Genomic DNA, 24331 nt, shown 5'->3' with positions numbered 1-24331 from the left:
TCTAATTCTGTGTTTTTTTTCTGGTGTCGAAGTGTCTGTGAAGTCGTCAGTGCGAAGGAGCCTAAAACAAAATGGTGCATGCTGCACTGCAAGAGTCTCAAGCCATACAACTTATATGATACCGTGTGATTGTGATACACGTCAAATGGAGTTTTGTGACGAGGTACAAGCCCAGCACTTTGTTCTGCGGGTGAATTACAGAGATTGATCCGCCAAAACGTTTGGTTCAGAACTCGTCAAACGGGAGCACGGACTGCATTTCACTGAGCTTCATTACTGTGAGGTGACACTGGACAAAGTCAATCATAGATAACCGGAGGACAGAGATAGCACTCGTGTGAATAAACTGCACTGTTTTAAGTTTTAGGTGAACTGACCCTTTAAGACATCAGAGGAAGCGCTAAGCTCTCCTGATTTGTACGCTTAGCAGTGCTTCTTTCGAGCAGATGCAAAGCTATATTAATGTCTAAGGCCTCCATTGCTATATCACAGCGAGCAGGAAATCTTTCCCTGTTGCCTCTCCCTCTGTGGCCTGGGTGGCGGTTTAATTTTGCTGAAGTCTTGGCAGATTACAGCTACCTCAGTGCCGCTGTCATGGAGAATGCAGCAGAGGCAGGCAGTGAGCAGGGAGCCGACACACTGATAAGGACAGCTGTTCTTGTGAGATTTCCCTGGAGAGAAGAGTGAGACAGGACCAGCGAAGACGCAGCGGACGTAAGTTGAAAACGCTAGGACCACCGTCACTGTAGCACGCCGGCCGCTATCCAAGTCCCCCCTTATTATCTGATAGGCAGCTTACTAGCTGGGAGACCATCAAGTTCTGTTGGTGCAATCTGACGGCTTAGGGGTTGCATTCTGATTGGATTCACTGGCCTCAGCACGAAAAAGATCAGAAAGCAGATTGATTAAGGAAAAATAACTTTTTTTTTTCCACCCAGCTGGATTTATTACAGAAAAAGTTCCCGATTCACAGCAGAGTTTCCCCAACTTCAAAAAGACAGACAGTAGCGACAACAGAACAAAAAGGTATTGATAATAATAAGCTCTCATGTTAACCGACAGAAAAACCGCCACAGAGTAAAATAAATATTTAGCTCAACCTTACATGAGAAAATGCTTGCTTTAATGGGCTCATCGGGGAGTGGTTTGTTCTCCAATAAAGGCAGTAAAAAAATGACATTTATTTCAATGGGATCATGTTTGAAAAAAGCTCCCTGAGGCACTGCAACTAGGCTCCACTATTCATCCTCATTTCCATCTCGTCGTTTTGTTTATCCAAAACAAAGAACTTGAAACATAACAGTATTTCCATAAAATGGTAAGAGAAGCACAGCCATACACTCTAAAATGCTTTTCTTCTCCCTGTAAAAGCCAGGTGGCAGAGTGGGCCTTTACCTGGGGGCAGCGCCATGACTCTTCCCCAGGATCCTACTGGGTTTCCACAAAAGAAGTGGAGTGACTTTGAGGAGACATTTGGCTGGCTGAGAGTGTTTATAGAGAAAGCGTTCAGAGGCAGCAGACACTGTTTATGTGCATATATCTATATAGAAGTGTGAGGACCCACGTTTGAGCTGATATTGAGGAGTCTTTGGAAATTGAAGCACACTTTTTGTTCATATTTTATGAGCAGATTAGGATTAAAAAAACATAACATGATAGACTTGTGATTTTTAGTTGTATTTTAATATCAGATATTAAATCGCATTCATCCGGTGAGCTCCAAATACTTTTATGCATTACAAGTGAAGGATGGAAGATCATCTGGTAATAAAACCACTGGAATGGGATAAGTGATTTGCTGAAGTATTGTAATCTTATTTTTTGTTAAATTTAAATCATTTTAAATCAACTATGATTTATTATTCATATCGTGTCATAGCAAACCACAGTTAGCTCATTGGCAAGTGATCCATAGCAAGTTCCGAACAGCTATTCATTGTTGACCAGATCTTCTAGATACAGGCAACTTCCTGTCTGTGACAAGCAGCGTGTTTCCAAAATGAAGGCACCAGTGGTGACGTTCTGTTTTTATAACAACAATACTCTTGTTGCAATATTGCTTTAGATACTTGTTGTTGTTTTTTAGCATGAGTCTAGGGGTTTGTTGCTAAAATAAAAGTGAAGTAGATATACTGATGTGACATGCATTGTTTTTGTAAACATAACTCATGATATGCATAGTCTCTAGAAGTGTATGATTTAACTATACCCATGGCCTGGCATTAAAAGTAAGTAAATAAAATATGAGAACATCAAAAGGTTGAAGAACAGAATACTATTGTTTTTTTTTTTTAAAAACTCTAAGACTTATAATTATTGATAAGTTACTGAAACGTGATTAACTAATCAAATCATTGATTAACATTAAACACCTGCTAACATCAACATGTTTGTCATTGTGAGCATGTTAGCATGCTGAAGTAGCATTTAGCTCAAAGCATTGCCCCATGGGAACTTTCAACTAAACAATGAGTATCGACACTTACAGTTTAATTGACTTAAGCTTATATATTTTTCATTTGTTTTTAACTATTTAATTTAGATATATGTTATTTTTATAAACAGCTAAACTCATATACAAAATATAAACTCAAAATTGTAGCACTTCATTATGTGTATTAGAATACAGAGGTCATCATCTGGTCTAAAAATAGAATCAACAATCTACCATCCTGGAATTAAAGATTCAATCAAAGCACCTTTGAGACTGACATCCAGTCACGAGAACGCAATGCAGCCCATAATACCACCTGAGAGTCACCCATACCTCATGCTGATGACCAGTCATTCACCAGCAGCAGCACAGAGACTTACAGGAATAATCTCCCTGCTGGTTTTATTACAGTGATGAATGACTGCTCATTAGTGTCCGCCACCCTTCAAGAAGGTTGGACTTAGATGATGAGCCTTTTTCATTCAAAAAGACTCTTATGACAGGCTGATAAACGTTACACTGCAGGATTTCACTCGGCGCCCGTGTCTGCGGCAGTCACGAGAGGGCGGGGAAATGTTCCCCTCCACGCAGCTGAATAACGAGAGGCACTGTGCGTCTCACATGCATCATTATCTCCTCTGAAATGACATTGTTTACATCAGCTGGCTGGTACTGAAGCTGCATGTGAACCGGGTCGTGACGAACCAGTCGTCTTTATGCTTCATAATGTCTGATCCTGTGGATACTGAGGTCAGTGCAGCTTGTGGGTTGAGATTTCTTCTCCCTGTGGTGGCGTTATCCTCACATCCTCACACGCAAGATCACTCATTTGGTATTCATGTGGGCTCGCTCTCTTAATGCACGGAGACTTCTGTGGACAATGAATTCAGTAAGTTGTTTTTTTTTCCCCGCCCGCAATTTAATATCCCTTCTGTGTTTAAAATCTCTCTTTTTTAAAAAAAAAATTATTTATGGGTCTTCAAGGTGTCTCTTCTCCAGAATTTCCCTCTCTTGGCCACGACATGAAACAGTATTATCACAGTTTTATGTGACAGCATTTGTAAAATTGTCTCAGTTACGGCCACACTGGTCTCCACTGTGGTCTGAGTGGATCATAACCCCGACTGTGTCTGCCAGTGCACGTTTGACACCAATGCAGAGTCCCTTTTATGTCCCATGTAAAGTATCGATGCCATGCATCACGATTGCACACTCCAGTTCCTTTGGCAACTGCCCGCCAGTGAGTTGTCGCCCACACATCACACAACAGGATGATCACTCAGTTTTATCCCACAGCAATATTGTCCAAACACCTCTGAGTGTACTGTCAACTCTGGTAAGAATCTCTACATGTACACATTCTTCATGCCAAGGTGCCTTTGAAGGTCAAAAAAGGAGCATGACAACACTGAGAGAAAATGGATTTCAAGACAATATCTTGCAATATAAGAAAGAAAAGTCGATCTTGCCAGGATTTCTGAAATAGTGTTGTGGCTGTTGTGGTTTATTGATGACAAATAAAGGATTATTATTTGTAAAAGAAAGAAGAAAATACATTATAGATCTGTTAAATAAGCCATTGAATAACTAACTTGACTATAGATATTGTTATAATGTCTTATAAAAAGGGTTCCAAAGCAACACATCTTGGCTTGTGTATGCAGAAGAAATATCATAAGCACTGAAGTCGTCTGCTTGCAACGTTTGTGAATAAATATTGAATCATTCGTCCAGGCCGGTGTATTACATGCATGTGGCAGGGAGACTATTTCAGTCCTCATCTGACACTGATCTGGGGCATTTTATCGAGGGCAGGGGAGAGAATGGAGACATTAATGGGTGCTGTAATTGCATGGCAAGGCCAAAATAGAAAGATGAGTGAAAAAAAGATAAAAATCAGGGGGAAAAATGGTTTAAGTGCTGCTGTAAACGACACCCGAGAAGAATCTGAATACAGTGCCACGAAAAGGTTTGGACAACCCTGGTTTAAAGTGCCGTTTCTGTGAAAAGTTACCAGATTTTCAAAATGTATAAAGTTGAAAGTGTTTATTTTGAGTAAAATTGTGCTTTTATTTATGTGTGTATATGTATCTCTATACACACATATATATATATATATATATATATATATATATATATATATATATATATATATATATATATATATATATATATATATATATATACATACTGTATATCTATCTATCTATCTATACACAGTTCATACAGTATATGAATGCAGGGATATCTGTCTGACTGTTGAATCGCATAATTAATTGTCCAACAGTTAAATTGACAGGTGACTTACTACGGGCACCAGTGTGTGCAGTGCCAACGTTGGCAGCGTCTGGATAAAAAATGCAAGACATATTGGCAGAAATGCGACGGACAGAAAGCTAAAAGAGCCGCTTCTGTCCCCTCACACAGCGTGCAAAGAAGGTTTCGAGAATCCTAAAGATTATTGACTTAAGTACAATGTTTTAGGTGTTAGCACCTACAGAAGAGCCTGTTCATCACTGTGTATCCAATACTCGGGTATAGACATCTCTCAAAGTGAGTCACTGAATCACATTGTTTTTCTCCTTATTGTTTCATCTCTACTTGGATGAGAAAGGAAAGAGATATTGGTAGACATGCACATATTGAATGGGGACTGCACTAGTTATAACAAAAAAGGGACTGAAACAAACGTGCATGGACAGTTCTAAATAACACATTCTCTGGCAAGCAGCGTATAAACACTTTGTAGCAGCTAACACTCCATCAGTTTGTGTTTTGTTCAGAAAGTTTATAGTTTAGTGAGAATCTTGGCTGTCGTGAATACTTTGCTTTTGTGAGGTCTTTCCACAGAGTGATGTTTAGGTTGATTCTCTTTCAATTCTTTTAATCTAATAGTGTTTTGGTTTTTTTGTCTTTAGAAGTTGAGACTTGCTCCCAGGAATTATAAATTGCTGGTATTTAATTCTAATCCATTTCCCCTCCAGCAGTAAAATGTTCCCCGTGCCCCTGGCTGAACCACATACCCAAAAGCTTGTGCAATCCACCTGTCTTTCCATGAAATCCTGCACTGTTCTTTTTTTTTTGTTTTTTTTTTCCACATGTACCTTTGCTTTCTGAAGTTAAAAGTTCTGTTTAAACTTCTTTTTTCTGACAACTTTTCCATGAAGGTCAAGTTTGTGCAGTTATGACAGCATGGCGTCACCTTTCCATTCTGCCAAAGTAAACAGTAAAATGTTATTTTCAACAAACTAGAACCTGTTCTCCATGACCGGTGTCTTAGTTTTCCCAAGCTAAACTTGACCTCCGCTGTTCCTGTTAATGAAATAGGTTGAAAACACTGTTGCTTGTGGGCCTCATTTATTTTAATGTTCACATAGCTAGGCAGCTGCTTACAGGAACCTCTGGCTGCTGTTCAAACAAGTCTGACCGTTCTTCGTTAACGCTATCTATTAACCCCAGTGATGCACTTTGTGTAATTCATGAATAAATGAACACCAGATTTTCCGTGTTCAATTTGAAATTTGAACACTATAAAACATTTAAAATAACATTTGTCTGAGTTTTTGTCTCAATGTCCAAAAACAGGCCAAAAAATGGAGAATATGTACAGGCGTTTTTCCAACTCTCTCCTCTCTGGTGACAAAGCTGTTGATTTGCCGGCTTCCTGCAGTGAAATTACCATAATAACTACCTTTGACGTGCAACTTCTAAGCTTTCAAAAACCGTTGGAATTTTTCCGAGAGCACATAATGTCGTGTAATTACGGTAATACAGAGTGTGCTTACGCGAAAGTGTTAGTCTGCGATACTCGGTGTTAAAGGGTTAACAGACATGTGACAATCTCATCTACTGTGTCAGTGAGTGTGTTGCATTTCCCAATCCAAGGGACATCGATGTATTACCTGAGGTAATGGAAAACACAACATATCGCAGCCAATCGTGCGTGCATGCATGTACACTTTCTGAGCCGTTTCTGCTTCCATTAGCTGTCTCATCTATTTGTGAGAAACAAATGTGACAGAGAGCATTGCAAATTAAGAATACCTGTTTTTCATTAGCAAGTCTTGCTGAGGTCAAAGAGAGACGACTTCAAAGTCACATCACCTCCGACGAGCACTGGAAAAAACCTGACCCTGGTCAGTTTCAACCGCTGAGACAACACAGAAAACATTAATCTATGGTATCTTCTTCATTTCTTATACTTTCTCTAAATAGTAATAATATTCTTACAAAACAGGTGTCTGCAGAGAAAATAGACACAAAATAAAATACTATTATAAATACCCTATGACTGAGATTGAAAATGGAAGATACTGCTGCATATTTCAAAAATCTCAGTGAAACTAAACAAGTTCCAGTCTACAGACGCAGAGAAAAAACCCACAGCACTTGTCAGACCTGTCTCCTACATGGGGCCACAAGTTCTTATCACACCATCTGTCCTCTCTACAGCTCACCAGGGAGACAACGTATTTGCAGGTTGATTCATCCTGACAGTCTCCTGCAGGTATTTGTCCACACATCTAGCCTTCACCGACGTCCGATCATAAACTGTCGTCTTTATTGAGGAGGAGCGCTTGTTTCCGGGGGGCTGGATGACGGAGAGTAAGGTGGACAGTGAAAGTGGAAACCAGTGTGGGACTGGGAAATAACGTTGACGCGCCACATTGTTCCAGAGCAGTTACAAATTGCTCTGGATTCAGGCTTACCTGCTCCCTGTCCTCAGCAGCTACACGTCTGTCACAGCTCAACAACAAATACAAAAAAAAGGCTAAGTCTCGTTTTAATTTAGGGGTCAAAAATTTAGTTTGAGTGAGAAAATAATGTCTGATTTGTTAGAGAACGATACTGTGAATGAATGAACTTTATGCTGCTGTAACTTTGTAGTAGATCCACTCTTCATAAGTGTTTAACACGTGTTACACACATATTTGAACACTGCAGGCAGTGTGAGCCTCATAATGAGGTGCTGTCAAGTCAGGACAATGGCTGATAAATTAAATACATTTGGTGTGATCATGAATATGAGGAAAAATCAGCATCACACTGACACAATGACTTTTTTTTCCAGGTGAGAAGCGTGAAGCCCAGGCCCCTTTTTACGATTCCCCTTGAATTTGATTTCACTGTTGACTTAATCTCTTTATTCGTGTTGAGAGAGGCTTTTTTGTCAAGCAGGTTGTGCATGATGTGGTGGCTTAATCCTTCTGCCTGCATGGGCACAGGCAGGCCTTTGATCAGCTCCTGTTTGATGAGAGATATCGACAGACCTCATCTGACTCAGTGGACAGCTCGCCCGCGCCCCCCATCCCCCGTACCGCCACCCCCCCCTCCCCCCTGGACTTGTTGAGGTTGATGAGATTAAAAGAGCAGGAGATGGAGAAGTCAAATGGCGGGAAACACGGAGGAGGGAAATAAAATGCAGTTGCAATAGCAAAGTGACTGGACTGACTTGATTTATGAGTACACTCTATTTTTTTTTTCCCTTTCTCACTATCAGGATGCCCCCGTCCCCCCCCCGTTCCACCTCCATCTCACTATGCATACAAATAAGGGTCACAAACACAGAGGCAGGAGCACAAACATGCACACAGAATCACACACGCCCTGTCATCCTCTGCAGAAGGTTAATCACGATCTCCAGTGTGACTTTCTGAGGGGTCACATCGGACCCTTACGCACAATAAGAGCCATGGCTCGTGCATGAAGGCGGTCCCCCAATAGTTCGTCGTATCCTCCGTGGCTGCGTGACATTTAGAAAACTAATAATGTGCTAATGATGCAGTATTTTCAGAGAGATGCCCCATGCTACCAGCGGCAGGTAGTGCAGCTTTCTCCTGTTTGCCCTCTGTAAAGTGTCAAACACTTAATTATTGTTCAATTTAACCTGAGACAAAAGGTGCCCTGGGATGTGCTCACGTCATCTGACATACAAGTCTTTTCAGTCACCGAATCAACGAGGCATTTACAGTAAAAAAAAATAAAAAGCACTGGTTGTGATGTGCACTTTTTATCAGTTTTATTCTTGAGTGACTTTAAAGTTTCTGTGCTTGGGTTCACAAATAACTGTAGGACCGAGAATTTTAGAACTTTTAGAACTATTTTTTATTTTTTTTTTAATAAGAAGTGGCACATGCTCCCGGAGTTTGCCGTTTTCTGTTTGTCTTTCCACACAAAATGTATGGTACTTCTGTACATGTCATGATAAACACAAAATTCAGCAACTTCATTTGTCCCAACTGAAGCTTGTCCTCAGCATTTTCCCTCTGCACTAAAAGTAAGACACATGTACTGCTAGATTATTAGAAACCTTTGACATGTAGGTTATCAGAGAGACATTTAACAGAACCCAAACAATTATTAAGCAGCTACTGATATATAATCTGATAATCTACTCAAATTTCAACCAGCGGTTTCAGGAATAGCTGCTTTACAGCTACTCTTAGCAAACTTTAACCCTCAAATTTTCTAAAAATTCAAGGACCAAACAGGGTGTCCTCACTCTGTACATTTTTTAATTCTAACTTGTCCTCACAAACATAGAAGTCCACATGCACACAAACACAGTGTAGACACAGTGAACGAGGTTGATGTAGTGTCAGTGCAAAACGCCCTCTGCTGAGAAAACAACTGTGCCCCTGCACACAGAAATGAAAGTGCATGTGAAAGCTGTTTTTTCGCAATTTGATTCTGTTTAAGGAGATTGTCAACCGCTGAATACCAAAGCCTGACTGCCCCCTGACATTATTCATGGCACAGTGGACTCCACTCACTGAGTGGAGGAATCAGAAATTACTGAAGGGCTATTCAAAACAAAGAGCACTTGAACCACAAGAGCTGGCAGCCGTTTTCATCCCTTTTTTTTCTCACCCTAATGTTCCATTCTTTTCTGCCAGGAGTTATATCATTGGTGCAATTTAACATCTGAGAGGAGGGAGGGATCTGGATTTTCATAATCTTATGATAAGGAAGGGGATTAAGAATAAAGAAGGGATTAATTCGCTTGATCTGCGAATAGGGTAGACCAACGTTTTTTTCCCCCCAGGAAGCAATATGTTCTCCCCCTTGTACAAACTTAAATATAACCCAGTTACTATTCTCTGAAAATACTTAATTTGGCCACATCATGTTGTGATAACATTTCACTCCATCTTCACCAAAGTCTGTCACACGCCCTGACCACATGATATGAACCATTAACGCAATAAATGAAGATAATAATGTGCGCACATTATCCAAAATCAAGGCAAGTGTGTGTGTATGATACAGTAATTACCCATATATGTAATTATGTAAAGTGGGGGTCATGCTAATTGGCCACTGAAGTGAGACAAAGACAGAACAACCAAAAGGTCCATCATAGCAGACAATGAAATGGCTGGTGTTCATTCACAGCTGTAAGGCAGATGGAAATGACATAATGGTGGCATCAGACTTGTGAGGATGACTCACACCCCAAGTAAAAGCTGAAATGGAAAGTGAGGATGTCAAAAATCAAAAAAATGAACAACTAACATCAGCTTTGCAAGCCAGTACAGTTTTACTCACATATGCTCAATGTGTTGTTTGTTACCTTAGTAAACCTTTAGTGAACTGCAGCTTCTCTCGGATTTAATTTGTACCAAGAACAGCTGTTGATTACGCTAAACAAAGGGGAGCCATGGATACGCCTCTGATGTCACTACAGGTTCCAGAGAGAATAACATGAAGCGTGACTGTTTATGTTTCTGTCTACAAATGGCATCGTTCTCGACATCTGAACCAAACTGAATAATGAATGGAAACCAAATAAAACAAAACAGAATCATCGCTGTACCTGGGTTCACCAGTCAAAATGTACTGTGACTTAAAAAAACAAAAAAGAAAACATCACTGCACAGTGAAGAATTTATGGGCACTGCAGCGACGTGTTCAGTTCAGTCGAATAAAACTAGAACGGCTTGTTAGAACAGTAGCAGCAACATTAAGGCAACATGACAAAGGTAATTTACTTATTCCATTTGATTTCATTTGACAGTGATAGTTTGAAATTTCAAATGTTTAAGTTTTATTTAAATTTTTTTTTCATTATCATTACCATCAAGTCATGTCCCTGGAAACAAATTATGACGGGAAAAAAATGATTCAAGCACACAAAGCAGTGTCTCCTACAGTTTGTATAAGCCATTCAGCACAGAGGGAGACAAGACAATCATCTTAAAGCCTGGTGCTTTATGAGGTTTATAATGAGCACTGATCTTCATCTGCAGTGGGGAGGGAAGATGAGGGTGATTAGAAGTTGATGCTCCCTCAGGCTTGCGATTATGGTAAATATACCAGTCGTCCCAGGGGATCATTAAAAACAGCTTCCTCATCCCCGTCCAAGTGACTGCTTATGTTACCGGACCCTCAGAGGAAAAGCAAAACCAGCCACCACCGCTGTGGTTTTGTAGGGAAACAGAGCTCACTATGACTATGAGAAGGTTAAATATTAATATAGGCATATTTTTGGGGCGCTAACATTTCTTATCTCATTGGGCTGGATTTTATGGCCAACAATGTTATCAGTTGTTTTTAAAATGATAATTATTGCAATAAATGTCAAATCATTAAAGAGAGATTTTTGCTCTTGCATTTCAGCTGCTTTTTTCTATTTCTATGTTTAAACAGATGCAGTTGACAGTCTTATACCTATATACAGGATATCATACTGAAACATACATTAATGTTCATGTTTGCCTCAGTATGAATGAGAAAGCCAGAAACATAAAAGTAAACCAGATGAATTGAAATGATCTATACTCATCCCATCAGTCCATCTATAGCTAATTATGGCTCTTTGACAATTGATCCATGACAAATCTTTCCTGCAGGCAAATGTTTACTCCGCTATTCTGCTGGCAGGGAAGACTTTAAGCCACTGTTAAAAAAACAACATCAACAACAACAACAACAAAAAAAACAACATGTTTGAGTCCACTGAGATATTCAAGGTCAATAAATGGACTCCCACACTCACTGTGATGGCACTGAAGCCACTTCACCCTGCACTGAGGTTTGCCCTTTGGGAGGTCTAGACTGAGGCTGTGACAGTCTTCAAGCTTTCACACACTTCTCACCTTCAGCAAAGAAACAGCTAGAAAGCCTTTGACATAAGACAGACAAAAAATAATAATAAAAAAAAAAATAGTTCTCAGCAAGCAATTTGAAGAGGTGGAGGAACATAACAATACGTAAGAGGTTAAACAGGTCACTGGGTGCCATATATCTGTATTTTTACAACAAATTGAATGGAACCTGATTTTCAAAAGACTCTGAGAAATGTGATCATTCGCCCAGGACCTGCCCTGCAGTTGCTGTTGCTTTAGATGTTTTCAGACTGTTTTCAGCTCCCTATAGTCAGATTTAAAGAAAGTAGGCCCAGCAGTCAGACACCTGAGCAAAAACACCTCTATGTGTGTGTGGAAACTTAAAAGCCTACAGTGCCAATATGTTCTGATCGGGAGAAATTATTAAATAATTTATCTTGCACATTGTATCTAATTCCTAATGTTAAAAGGAATTTCATATATGATCAATTATTAGATGATTTTTCCAAAGATTAAGCATAAGTCATGTACAGTGAGACAGTCCAGTGATGACAAGTTAATGATAGGGTGGGAGATCATTTTCTGGAGCATTTTTTTGTTTTTTACCGTACTGCTTAAAATCCTCTTCACAACCCGATGTAACCAATTAATGAATGTACTGACACAACGTGGAAGGAAGTCTAAAGAAAGACGCTTAGACTTTTCAATTCAAAATTCAGCCTGCTCTCACAGCCTTTCCAGGATCTCAAACCCTACTTGAAAGCAAGTAAACGCATCAAGTTATTTGTATTGCCAATACACAATAGTCATATATTGATGGCTACTGAAGTCATGGAGATTCACACAGCTGTAGCAGCATTAATTAATCAAGGTTTTGTCTCTTTGCAAAACAAGAAAGTATGGTGGACCTGGAAAGATTACAGGCAGGAGTGGGCGTGGACAGACGGATGACCAATCACAACGCTTCGCTTACAGACGAGAACACAAACTCTTGTGTATATAAATGCCACGCTCTGTATGTTTTTCTCACAAATAAAGAGGGAGATGGATGAGTGAGGCGGATGAGAGATCCATCTATCTTGCATGACCCTCACTCCTTCCTTGATGCATCGCTGCAGTGTGCTTGTCATCTTTGCTTCCCACTTATTATTCTCCGAGAAAATCCACAGATTTGCCTCAGGTGCATTTTTCATTCTCCCTTTCATTATTTGCTCAGATTAATACAAGCAATGGTATCAGCGGTGGCGTGGTCGACTAAGCTGTGTCTAATAGGCTAGAGTCTAGACATACCCATACCAATTATCCACTGTAAATAGAATCCGTGCTTTGGCTCAAGGCTTTGTTTATTCAATTCTATTCACTTCATTTCCACATGATTATAATTAAAGAAAATAAACACCTGCTTAGAGGGTGAAGGCTCAGGTCTGTGAGGTGCACTGAGCGACGACTGTCATTCCTTTGATATGTTGGTGTCATGTCAACTGTGATGAATATATTGATTACATTAAGGGGCCATTACACAGTAGACGACTTCTGATATGTTTATGTCCATAGCTTAGTTATGTACGTCTTCTGTCAAGTTCCACACTTTGTGAATGTGTTTAAAAATGGCACAGTTCCTTTAGCAGATGCTTCTGTTTAGGAATCCTTTTACTTCACTGCACATACACAATGTATTTGCTATTTCTAAGAAAACTCAATCATATAAAATATAAATAAATAATAGATTAATTTATATTTCATAAGCTAGCAAAAAAAAAACAGTTTTGCACATATAGAGTTATAGTCTCAATATAAACTGTACATTTTAACATAGTAATAGAACAAAAACAGCCAAAATGCTGTGTTCATAAACGTATGCAGTGATATTATATACATATTTTTGCCTATTATAAGAGATAACAAGAATAGATTCCTAACTTAATTTAATGGGAACATACTTGAAAAACTGATTGATCTGTCAAAAACTATAGACAGGAAGTTGCAAGAGAAGGACAAATTTACAGATAAACCCATGGCGATGAAAGCAGAACATCCTTGGCAGAGCTAATTAAACTTGACTTTAACTGGGAGCACTTTCATCACCGTTTCTGACAAAAGCAATCATTAATGAATCTGGTCTCGGTGCTTTGTCATATCTTCATCCAAATGCCCAAAATGCCAAAAGTGAGTCATTATGCCTAGTTTATGAACGAGACACTTTCTTTAACAAAGACTTAAGCTATGAGTCAAAGGAACACCTTCTTTTATTTGCCCACTGATGCAACACGACATCAGCTTACGGCGCAAAAAAAGAAAAGGTCTCAGCTCGTCAGCCGCCAACCTGAAGTCATCACTGAGTCTGTGGTACATTGCAAGTGACACAAAGTCGGAATCTAAAATCTCAGCATAGACGGGGCTAAATTTTTCATGGATTTATCATTTTTTATTCATAACAACTCTCTCTCCACAATTATTTTTTTTCCTAACACTGCCACTGACAAGGAAGGTAGCTGGTGGTCAACCTTGGAGTGAGCAGTTACAGTTAAAAGCTGCATTTGTGGAGCTTATTCAAATACATCATCAAAGGAGACTGTTGTGACCGGGCTGTCCTGTAGGAAAGTTATTCTCTGCTAAAGGCCCAGGTATACTTCCGCGCATATGTCGCATATCACAGATCCTGGTATACTCGTGCGTGAGGGTCCTGTAGTATCTGACTTCACCATCGGGCGGCGTTACAAGTCTGGATGCCGGGAATTGGATGCATTCCTACCAAAGAAGAAGAGAACCAATGCTACAGCTCCCTCGGACACGTCTGGTTCACAGACGAAAACGCATCATGTGCACGATGTGCGTTGGGTCGACGCGCACTGTGTGCAGAAGTATACCAGGGCCTTAATTGTTGTTCACCACAAATTACATCAGAAAAGTGACTCACTTTAATGATTTGCCTGTAGATTTCATCATCAGGGGATTGGTGGGCCACCTTTCCTAATACCAATTCCATAATTTCATCGTCAGAGGTTTCACATTCATTTCTTTCTAGTTTAAAGGATTCTGAGTTTAATCATTTCGGTATCATTTCACTGTCACTACTTTTGTCAGCCTGTCTGTTCATTCTATCACTCAATCGCTTTTCTGCGCATTTATTTCTCTTTCAGTGGCAAAAAAGAAGTTTCAGTTTGTTTAATCCTCAAGCACAAGGGCAAAAAAACTTGCACGCACACACAGACACAGAGGGTCAAAAGTTTGCTTTCACTCTTTTACTTACACACAATAAACCTCACAAGTTTTTTTTTTTCCATGACGCAGGGAAACGCTGTAAATGTGCCACTTTTCTAATGTATGGATGAAGTGCGCTTGTATTCACAGAGTCCTCTGGAAATGCGTGTGGGCCGCTCACTTCTTTTCAACATGATTTATGTTTGCTACCAAGTCTTTCACTCCCTCTCTGTCAAACTTCTACAGAAACCTTCAGCTCTACAAGAGGAATTTACTGGCAGACATGAACGTCAGAAATGTATGCAACCTTCCAAAATATCAACAGAAATCACAGCTCTGACAGGTGAACTTTTACATTTGCGCTCAATTTGTGAAGATTAAATCAACAACAGTATTCGCAGGGTGTACTGTCCTGCAAATGTGCTTCAGCTCAAGGAAGAGCTATAGTGCCTATTTATGCAGTGCTTATAAAGGCTCCACTAAATACCAGAGAGAAAGATATGAGGGCAGCTTAATAGAGACATGAACAAGGTTTTACTAAACTTCAATAATCTGTCGATTATTTTCTCGATTAATCGTTTTGGTCCATAAAATATCAGAAAACCTTGTTTTGTCCACAAGAAGTTTAAACAATTGAAAATATTGTTTTAATCATGAATAAAGCTTCAAACCATTCATCGATTATCAACAAAAGTTGACGATTAATTTAGTAATCAATTAATCCATTAATCGTTTCAGCTCTAGTGGAAGGAAACTGGAGAACCCGGAGAAAACCCACGCACACACGGGGAGAACATGCAAACAGTAAAGGCCCTTGTTCCAACTGGGGCCCGCAATCTGTATCATATATTACAGAATACAGACAGGAAGAAAGGAAAGGAAGTTGCGCTCTCATCTGTCTGGCGTATTTTCAGCCTATTTAAAACTTAACTGCCCGTGTTAACCTCTCCTAACGTCTGGTGCAGATGACCGTGGTTTCAAGAGCGCGTCACTGGCTATTGTGTTTTCACGTGTTGATAAATTCACTGTCACTGTAGAACTCTTTCATGGAGAGCAAAAGCTTCTCAGTCATCCTTCCATTGTTGAACAAGACCAGTGAGATGGTTTCCTGATGATTTTGGATATGGGGGAGATTGTCAATAAAACCCTGCATGTCATTAATAGTGTTTTGATTGAGTTTCTATAAGCCTCATTGCAAACTTCTCCCCTCCCCCAGTCTGAATGCCTGGTTACAGGGAATAAATTGGAATGTTTTCAACGTCATTATCATGCTGTTCAGTTCACTGCACTTATGGCTTGCAGACAAAAGGTCTGTCATACTGGAAGACATTTCAATTAGTGAGGAAATGTATCTTGGGAAACTGTTAACTCAGAAACATCATGATAATGACGATTAGGATTTTATTAGCCTGCTAAAGAGGAGGAGCAACATCGCTGCACAATTATAGTGCGGACACACACACTTAAATAATTACCACGAATCACTCATGCCAGTCGCGACATTTTGCTGCCCCCCCTTTTTGCTTTGAGTTACAATGAGCGTGTGGCGTTTGTGTCTTCCACTTTATAGATTCCAATTTTTTTATGAAGTGTAAGACTGTAATTTATGAATTAAAATAAATGACAGTGGTGGTTGCGTCGTTGTTTCTCTCATAATGATTTTGGTAAATGTGAGCCTGATAACAGAAACATGGGTTTAATGAGGTACAACCTCGAAAATGATAACACAGATGACTCAACATACAAACTTAATGTAATTTATTACAGGGGCTGTTTTATTAGACGGAGGTAGTTCTAGCTTGATGTACCTGATAAAAATGACAACTGAGTCCATATCCTTTATCCGTTTGTCTTATTTAGCCGCTATGTCCTCAACAAAGAGACATCTAAGTTGTGTTTGTCAGCCTTCTCTCCATCCATCAGCTAACAAAATATTGATACTGACACAGGGGCAAAATGTGTTATAACAGCATAACATCAGTTCAAATAAGCTCTGCAAGTATGCTACATATGCAGTCCAGTCGGTTCGCAGTTCAGCCAGGCTTTTTCTTTGATCCTTTTTTTTTTTAAGTATCAAGTGTTTCATCTCTTCATAAGTTTCCATTATAAGCCGTTGTTCGCTTGGTGACCACACTTCTTCTCCATTTTTGCATCAGTAAATCTGTGATTGACATCTACTTCTAAAGAGACGTGAACACGCACACGCAGGATAACTTACACCTGGCTTGACCAGCCATGCCTTCTCGCCCTGGTTTGATGTTTGTGCGATGGACTAAGCCAGGATGACCTTAGTGGCACAGGTTAAGGTCGTCTTTCTCAGATATCCTGGATATCTTAATTCTACTTTTGTGCAACAGGACCCTGCTCTTCCATAAAATAGAGGATGAATATGTGAAAACTTTCACAACAATATAAACATAATTATTAAGGATTATTTCTCACCACAGTTTCAATGACGTATATCACATTTGCCGCAAGTAAATTTCCTGTTTCTGTTTCAAAGTAAAAGCACCCCACTGTTTTAGTTCACGCACTTCATTTTCATCAATATTTCATACTTTATTATAAAATATTTGCAGGGCCGACAGAGATGCAGCCTCATAAAGACGAGGCCTGATATTTATTTGATTACAGAGCTGTATTCAAAGGGTAAACCTTGTGTAAAACATAGCAGCAGCTGCACAGCAGACACGCTCCATGTGCGAACAACAGGGAGTGAGACACATACTCAAGGGAGAGATGAGGAGCAAAGAAGAAACGACTGAATATCAGAGGAAAGTAACTTCACATGGTGTGATCTGAGCAGAGAAGTGTAACCAGCACAGAGCTGTAATCAAAGCAAAAGTTAAGACTTTTAATTAACAAAAATCTAGTTCACACAAAGTAAAGAGTGAACTTAATTCAGTGTAGTAGTGTAATTTGTAACTGGGTTTAAATCCTAGGACGGGTCAAGGGCTGGGTTGCCCCAGAGCACCATTGCTCCCCAGGCGCAGATAAGCAGACTACTCCTGCACCCAGTGTGTGTTCACTTCTGGTGTGTAAAAAGGATGGGTTAAATTTGTATGCCTGTTTTATTTGTGTGTTGTTTTTCAATCATTCAAATTGAATCATTTTGGTTTGTGGACAAAATAAGACATTCGAGAGCATCATTATTTCCAGATTTGTACATTTACTGACATTTTACAAGCCAAACAAGAAATTGATTAATCAAGAAAATCGTTACTTGCAGCCCTACGGTATACTGGCCTTTACTTCAATTACTTTACGAAATATACTTTATTACTTTATTGATTTACTTTATTTACACTTTATTTATTTTAGACATTATGACATTAGACATTATTACTCTTGGGATTTTAACTGTTATATACCATGACACTTACTAACATCTCCTGGGATTCAGGGCCAGTAAATCAGAGTCCAACATATTTGATCTGTATAATATTTAAAAGGTCATGTGGCTTATCGCACCAATAGTACAAAATCTGCATCACTTTGCGTGGGTATCTGCAGAAAGACCTGCCAATGTGGTTCATGTAGGTGCAGCAGCATTAAGAGCAAACAGGTTTCATAGGTGGAATATTGATAATAGCTATATTAAATATTGAGTGTGATGATCTGTACAGAGGGACCATACACGGTCCAGATTCAGACCCAGACACTGACCTACCACAAGACAGAAATAAAACCGATAAATCTTGTGGATTATTAAATGTTGACAGAGCATTTGCACTTTTACTGCAGCAGCTTTTCTCTCCTTTATGGCTCTGGTTAAGCAGTCGGAGAAAGTCACAGCGCTGTCGCATGCGTTGCAAATCATTTTGACTCAAGTCAGTATGTGTGATGTGCAAACAGATGACTTTTTTAAAATGTGACTGTCGCAAACAAAAAGCATAAAAAAGTTATTTTTATTTTAAAGTAATACTAGGCAACATTTTAGATTTTCGACTCACAAGTGCCCCCCACAGCTGCAGAGTGTAATTGCACTGTTGTAAATAACATTCAGACAACACGACACGCCTCAGATCAGCACAGCGTTGTAGAAAACAACAATGTCATCCAACAAGGTACAGTCATTTCTCATGTATTTTCTCATGGAATATAACGTATCTCACACAGCTGTTGTTGTTTTGTCACATTAAATAAAGTTAGAACAAGTCAGGTTTATACTTCTGCGTCGCCTCGACGCAGTAGCTACGGGAAGTTTCCCACTAGCACGTCTAACCCCAGACCTGTAGCTGTAGAGGCGTCATTTCACCACAGAGAAAGTGGTCGGATTTAGTGGTGAGCTCATATGCTATGGCAGCCAGGTCTATGCTGTTGTATAATAATGAAAAAAGTGACGAGGACAGAATATGTGCTGATCACGTTCACGTCACGTCACGTCACAGATATTGGCCACAGATGATGTCAGTTGAGTGTAGACTTTGCAAATGAGCATGTGTTCAATTATAAATTGTAGTTCGTTCAAAGTGAAGAACTTACAGGGTAACGGTGGTTAAAACATATTTTTCTTTTTCATGGTTATATCACAGGCTTAATCTTAACCTTGCAGCACAAGTACCCACAACCCTGAGATTCAAGCGACAGCAGCACTACAGACACTTTAACTGACAGCATAGTCACCTGGGTGAAGGTGGTCATTCCAACTACTGTGTTTGGAAAAATCAGGCAAAAATATCCTGATCCAAGCGACACAAACACTGACTTTGGGCTGCAATGACTAATGCAGAAAAAATAAATCACAACTGTTTTAGCAATATTTGTTTGAGATTCACAGTTTACTACGGTCAAGCATTGAACGGTAAGTGGCAAAGAAAAATAAAAAGTATGCAAAATTAATGTAAATGTACCAAGTCTTTCACATAATTAAACACCTTGTATGTGTACCTAGTGTGTGATGATATCTATGATATGATATCTGAGGGAAGAATTATAGTTCAAAATAAGTTATCCCTCTTTTGCTAGGGACACATTGTAACCCCTCAAAAACACCTGAGGGTCCATAGACTCCACCTTGAGAACAGAAGCGAGTGGTCTATGGTAAATGAGTTTGGTATACAGTCTGAAATATATGAAAGAACATTCAGAGGCTTTACTTCTATCCCAGTTAAAAGCCCCTCATATGAGAATGATTAAATATTAGAGGCATGTATGTATTGTTACTACAGGTTATAGGATATTTTATTGCCAACAGTAGTTACAGTATGAAATTCAAGGAACAGAACAACCAACACTAAAGCAGATTAAGTCGTAAATGTACCCACTATTGACTCTTTATTCACACAAAATAGAAACTGTGAACAGTTTATAGTTCTCAATGAGTGTTAGCTAACTTGAGTTATTTCATGATTATCTTTTATTCACACGCTGAAATTGTAAACAGTACAATGGAACTTTGGGATATCATAATAAGTACATGTACTTGACTAAATCCAGTGACACGTGACAACAATGACCCTACAAATCTAAAACTCTAAGCTCAACATCAAAGTCTACAAAATACTACTCACTTTGCACATTCTCATCTGATCTGCTGTGCAACATACATGCTCACAAAATTACCACACAAACGGATAAAGTGAGTTTAAAACACCAAACTGTCACTTCAGCAAAAACTATTGTGTATGAACATTCTTAGAAGACACTGGGGTATGACATTCTCTAGTCACTGGAAGACGACATAACAATGCTCGTCCTTGAAAGGCAGCTCTCAAATGCCAGTCATAAAACAACACCCACCAACCACTAAGCTGCACGAGACACAATTTCCATAAAATGTTGCATCGTTTGTAAAAAGTAAAACTAGTATCCCACAACATAGCTGCAGCAATATTCTAGTTTATGCTTACAAATATTTGAGGAGAAGAAAAGTTATGCATTTTTACATCTTCATCAAGTCTTAGGTTTTCAGGTTAGAAAGCGTTTTAAGTCAAAACGTAGTTTGATCTGCTGTATGAATTGACTGAATCGATGTGGACAAACAGGATCGTTCTTTCATGATCATCCTGTACAGTGTTGAGTCATCATGTGTTGAACATGTTGTCCCCTACAGCCTCCATGAATGACACTCTATAACATTCTGTAATATCGCTGTATTTGCTGACGCGTGTATGACCTTCAGCGTTTGGCCTTTGAATAAGTCCCCCTGTGGATGCATATGTCCTGAGGATAAGAGTTCTCCCATCGCCTAAGTAAAAAGCTCTTAGCAAAGCCCTTATAATAACATGATACATGCCCGCAAGCAGCAGCGAATATAAATGATGATTTGCACAAAGAATCTACGACATAAAAACAAAACAAAACACTGATTCATTGTATTAGATTTAAAATCTTAGCAGTCTGAGTTTATATGTTTAAACGGTTAAAAAAAACAAGTCGGGATGGGTTTTTGCTGTGCAAAGGCTTCGTGCAGTTATTAGTTTTGATAAAGCACGTCGAGTCTCTCCCACTGTACTTCACACAGTGTGTGTTGTCATATCAAACATTCTGTTAATGAATGCCTGTTAGCGCGAGTGTTTGTCATTCACTTCACAGCCTTAAGCCATTTATAACCTAGTGATTCAGAGTCCCACTGTGTAAATACATTACCCCACAAGAGAACCAGAGCTGTGGCGCTGCCTTGTCTTATTGCTAATGCTAAACACATCACTGTTATATGCTGGGAAACTAACAATTATGTATAGCGTCACTCGGGAATCATCCTTAGCAATATCAGCTTTTCTCTATCTCCCAGATCACCATTCTTTTCATAAAACCAGTCCACTGAGTCTCTATTGTGAATAGATTATCGGAATACTTTATAACCATTTATGTGATGTTCTATCATCAGTTGTATTTACTTGTGTTAGGAAAAGGTTGCTTGGGGTTGTATTAGAAATACTATCTGGTGGTTTAGGATGGAGGACTTGCAAACTTGCAAATGTTAAACCACAACCTGGTCATCAACTGTAGTAAACATGTCCACACCGAATGACATAATGTGTGTAGCAGTAAGACTCACCACAAAGACGATTCCACACTTGTCTTTGAGAGCCAAGCAGGTGCTGCTCTGACTTCCACCGTCTGGGTCTGGAACCTGCTCCTCCTCACTGTCAATGACATAAAAAACAGAGCACTGAGGGGATTTGGCCACCAGCTTAAAAGATAAATATTGATGTCCACTGAGTTAAGTTGCACCAAAACAGAAATGATAATGGAAAAGCTTCAAATGGACAGAAATTCTGTCTCTCCAGTTTCCTCTGTGATGTTGCAAAAAAAGCAGTTTGAATGGAGTTTCAATTCTTACTTGAGTTATAATGTCAGTAAAGAGTTAATGGTCTTATGTAATTCCAGGTCTTCTTAAATGATGCCAATTTTGTAAATTATGTTCCCATTTTGAGGACAGTAACTGATAAAGTATGGATTTGGAAACCAGTGTAAGTGACATCTGGTATCGGGAGCCCGGTTGCAGGTGATGCAATTCTGGAAATCTATGGAAAACAGCCACAGCTACAGTATGTGTGACATAGAGGAAGGTAGAGGAACACCAGCGTAATGTCCCGTCGTTTGCAGATTGACTGAGAATCCACAGCACTTGGAAGCAGGAGACACTTTGGTGTGACGGTTCATCAACAAAGTAGGAAGTCTTCAAACTAAGTTTTCCACTCATGGTTCAGCTGGTTTCAGAGTAATCATTTCTGTGTTCTGGTGAGTGAAATATGATGTATGAACATCTGCTCTCCAAATGAGTTTACACTGGAGTCGTGGCCCATTATCTCTGGGCAAAGATAATCATTTCAGTTCTATCTTTTAAGCTGTGAGATAGAAGAAGGTGCAGCAGAGGTGGGAAAGAGCCAGATGGATATTACGCTGACTTTTGAGGAATGGAAGGCAAACAAAAAGGGTTGTGGGGGAGGAAAGGAAAACTCAATCTTCCATTTCGGAGTGGGTTCCCCCCCTTCGTATCTGTCATGACTTTTGTGTGTTGTGTCCTGATGACAGCAAGCTGGTGAACAAACAGGTGAGGAACCAACTCTCACAACACATGCCAGTTACAAAGAATGCATAGAAAAGACGAAAGGGTGAGCAATGCATAAAGAAATGGATACAATACAAATAATTTATTATTGTATATTCTCATCCTACACCTGCCTTTACTATTAAAACTCTAAGCATTCATCTAAAGACCTTTTTAGCTCAATGGGAGGATGAAGAATGATGGCTCGAGTATGTCTCCCTGGCATATTTTAAGAAAACATTGATTCAAAACTCACAATCATCCCATCATCAATGAGTGAGCCATAATTTGACAATATTCAGACAACTATCTTTGACGGTAAATCACTGTAATTTGCCACTGAAACACTGTTGTTTGTCTAACTTCATTTCACAACACGCTGATCTGACTCACTCCTACTGTTTGGAGCCATATCTTTTCGACACAGACGCATCACGTAGGTGACATCACCCTGCGTCTGGGACACACAAGATGTTAGGAGCCAGCGATTCTTACAAAAGCTGACCATCTGGTCAAACTCTGTAACCAGGCAACACTAGCCAAGGTGACCAAGGATTAATAGTTCCTTTGCAGTGAAGCAGTCCTTCAGTCTGGCCTTTATTGTGTTGTGCATATTTTTGTCTATATGGTCTGACAGGAGTTCAGTTCTATGGCCTCAATGAAAGTGGTACTTTTGACATGAACACGTAGGAACTGTCTGCGCAGCTTCCAATTCCTATTGATGCTTATGGAAATAAGAGGGGTGAATTCAATAAAGAAAGGCTGTAATTTAAAAAAAAAAATGCTTGACTTGATAAAATCGGAATTCTGAAAATAAATCGATTCTGAACACATTTTTGCTACATGGGACAGTTGACATTGTCCCATGTAGGGCTGGGTATCATTTCTAAAAATGAAAATTACTTCCACATTATGGAGAAAATCCATCCTTAGTTTTTATTTTTCCGATTTGGAATTTTTACACTCAATGTAGTTTTTTTTTTACATAAAAAAAAAATGAACTACAAATTATTTTCAGTGCAAAAAGAACAATTGCAAACAAGAGACAAGTCATTTTCACTGAGAATCTCACAGAAACGTACAGAGGTAAAATCAATGTCTTATCTCCCCATTTGACATTAGAACACAAAACATAACAATAACATGGTTGTAGAATTATTATTACTCAAAAACCATAATCATAATCTAGGCTGAGATAACCTAGGCTTAACTGGTCAACAATAGCAACAGTTTACTCACCTCCACTGTAGAAAGGGGTAGCACACCTTCAACAATAAAGTTGTGACTGTGGTACTCGTCTTGTTTTTCTTTACTCATTTTCTTTTTCGGTCTGACTGGCCTTGTCCTCCTCCTCACATCAGGTTCAGAGGCTACTGTGAGAACAAGATAAACATAACAGTGAGCCGATGCAATAGATTTTAACAGGCTAAACTTTATCAGTTGCTGTCTATATTCAGTTAGCTATATAGCCATCACATAAAACTACACACTAATATCTTAAGTTAGCGTTACATGGATCCCAGCTCAAGCACATATTACGCAGCAGTAACGTTAACTTAAGTAAACAAACGTAACTAAACACGTAAACTTACAGCGCCGTCAGTACTCTGTACTCGTCATGGATGAAGC

The 24331-nt window shown here is 39.3% G+C and overlaps 1 protein-coding gene across 5 annotated transcripts in view; it reads right to left on the bottom strand.

The window, feature by feature from the left end:
• ntng1a (netrin g1a) overlaps window positions 1-24062 on the bottom strand; it is a 182301-nt gene extending 158239 nt beyond the window's left edge. Inside the window, exons 1-2 of one of the 5 annotated variants that reach the window (XM_044022799.1) lie at window positions 23942-24062; window positions 21707-21794 (exon numbers count right to left, since the gene is read on the bottom strand). The gene's annotated coding sequence lies outside the window, so the exon portion shown is untranslated. The remainder of the gene's footprint in view (window positions 1-21706; window positions 21795-23941) is intronic. The other 4 variants (XM_044022825.1, XM_044022833.1, XM_044022841.1 and 1 more) reach the window with 4 other exon arrangements.
• Window positions 24063-24331: the final 269 nt, after the last annotated feature.

This window comes from Solea senegalensis, linkage group LG1 (genome assembly GCF_019176455.1).
Source record: "Solea senegalensis isolate Sse05_10M linkage group LG1, IFAPA_SoseM_1, whole genome shotgun sequence".
Taxonomy (NCBI): Eukaryota; Metazoa; Chordata; class Actinopteri; order Pleuronectiformes; family Soleidae; genus Solea; species Solea senegalensis.
Note: the sequence above shows the minus strand (reverse complement) of the source record. Positions and strands in the feature narration are given on the sequence as shown.